At 37.7% G+C, this 2,500-nt stretch overlaps 1 protein-coding gene across 3 annotated transcripts in view; it reads left to right on the top strand.

Moving 5' to 3' along the window:
* The window catches only part of LOC106870405 (cadherin EGF LAG seven-pass G-type receptor 1), a 538,322-nt gene that overhangs the window by 70,867 nt on the left and 464,955 nt on the right, over positions 1-2,500 (top strand). The window lies entirely within an intron of this gene.

Below are 2,500 nucleotides of genomic sequence, written 5' to 3'. Positions count from 1 at the left end.
AGTGATTGATATAAACATGCATGTACAAATAAACATTTATTTACAGTTCCGTTATAGATGTTCTCTGCAAAAAAAGTACATACGCAAACACACACACACATACACACACACACACACACACATACACACACACATACAGTAAGGCGGTGAGCTGGTAGAATCGTTAGCGCACTGGGCAAAGTGCTTAGCGATATTTCTTCCACTTTTGTGTGCTTAGGTTCAAATTCAGTCGCGGTGGACTTCGCCTTTGTGGTCTCTTTTGAGGTTGATAAAATAAGTACCGGTCGTGCATTGAAGTCAACGTAATCGACCCATTGTGCCAAAATTTGAAGTTAATATTTGTAACCCTTGTGTCACAAGAAAATATGCACACACACACACACACACACACACACACACACACACACACACACACACACACACACACACATTGTATAAAGGATCATAGATTAGGTCGGAACAATGTGTACTAAATGCAATGCAAATCACAAGAAAACAAATATGAGAATTATTGTAGATTCACCTTGCATTCAATATTTCGGGATTATGACTCCATTTTAAAGAAATTAACGAATTTTGCCGATGAGCGTCTGTGTGAATGTGTGTGGTGTGGGCATGCGCGGAAGGTGTTGCTATAGCAACCAACTAGCTTCCTGTAACTCTCTTCTGTTGTTGATATTTGATTTCCTTTGGTGTACGAGGATGGCCTCAGAGTGCACTCCTAGGTGTGCATATTATCGAGCCTGAATTGTGCCATAGGACCTGTTGTATACGAGATCATCTGGGGAATATGTGGCGCATCTTATATAGGTAGCACAACCAGAAAACTGCATATACGCTTTAAGTAACACCTGCAGGCAGATACTTCGGTGAAGAAGCATCTACGGAAATGGCAGGCCAGGCAGGGAATTCACAGTGCACATCAGGGCAACACTGCGGAACAGGGGCAACGTTAGAATCTGTGAGGCCATCTTCATGCACCAAAGAAAACCAAATATCAATAACAGAATAGAGTTACAGGAATCTAACTGGTTGCTATAGCAACACCTTTCCGTGCAAGCCCACTATTGTACACAATATATTCTACACAATGCTTCATAGCAATTTTTCCATGTATATATATATATATATATATATATATATATATATATATATATATATATATATATATATATATATATATATATATATATATACACATATATATGTGTGTATGTATATATGTATGTATGTATGTATATCCTTTTTTTATATAACATTCCTTGTTATATGGATTTTTACAATTATCTCTCCAGTTTCCCTGCCGCAAATTCTACCTGCTGCATATCTGCATATTTTCAATCCAGAATTCTCTTCTGTGTCTTTTGAAATAATTTTACGCTTTCTTTGTCGCCCAACCTTTTTACTTTCACTCTTTTTATTGGCTTTGACTTTCCCTCTCAACTGTACCAGTTTTATGTAAAATAACGTTTTTTTCTCTCTACCGTTTTTATAGAACCCTTTTGTACATAGCTTTTTATCCTCTTTTGCAATATTCACTCCTCGTACTTTTTAATATTTTTTATATAGTCATTCTCTTCCTATCCTCTCTGCCTTTTTACATACACTTTCGTGCTCGACCTTTTTTCGGATATTATACCTACATTTTTTTAATCTTTTACCAATCATTAATTTTTCCACGTGTTATCGACTTTGTAACTTTTCCTCTGAACTTCTGCCTATTTTATTTCCTCATCTGCTACATCATTTTTTCATTCTTTCTCCCATTCTCCCCCCCAGAAACTGCACGCCTCCTCTCACATTTATCACAACCTTCACAGCTTCGCTACTCTCACCATCTAACCACCAGGAACCATTGGTTTCATATTGGGTGAGATATCTCGCAACATTTATCCAAGTCTGTAACTCAGAGACGAACAGCAACGCCCCAAGTTACAGATTCCAATAACTGTCAAAGACGTCTCTCCCAACATGAAATGAATGGCAGTCAGGTCGCCCTACAAATAAGGAATACTTATCCACCAATGTGTTGAGCACTCATTCTCACAGTTCGATATTGACATATGAACTTTTGGTCAGGGAGTTGCACTCACGATTGCGAGATCATGGGTTCAATTCCTAGACCGGGTAGTACGTTGTGTTCTTGAGCAAAACACTTCATCTCACGTTGCTCCCCGATCACTTCAACGCCTGATGAGTGATACACCGTGCCTCTGCTCAGACAACGTCGATTTGATGGAGAGACTGATCTAATGAGCGGCACGAATATTTGATCATTATAAACAAATCATTTGTGCAGGTCGTTCGGCAAAAGCTGAACTTTCATACGTCGTCTTCGACAGGAGAGTCCGTCATATATATATATATATATATATATATATATATATATATATATATAAGCCAGTGAACAGCAATTGACGAAACCAGTATGACATTGAATCCCTTTAACAATTCAAAATAATGACTTTTATTCCTTTTAATTCTACCTCAGTTCATCTAA

This window comes from Octopus bimaculoides, chromosome 4 (genome assembly GCF_046866305.1).
Source record: "Octopus bimaculoides isolate indiv1 chromosome 4, ASM4686630v1, whole genome shotgun sequence".
NCBI classification, from domain to species: domain Eukaryota; kingdom Metazoa; phylum Mollusca; class Cephalopoda; order Octopoda; family Octopodidae; genus Octopus; species Octopus bimaculoides.
Note: the sequence above shows the minus strand (reverse complement) of the source record. Positions and strands in the feature narration are given on the sequence as shown.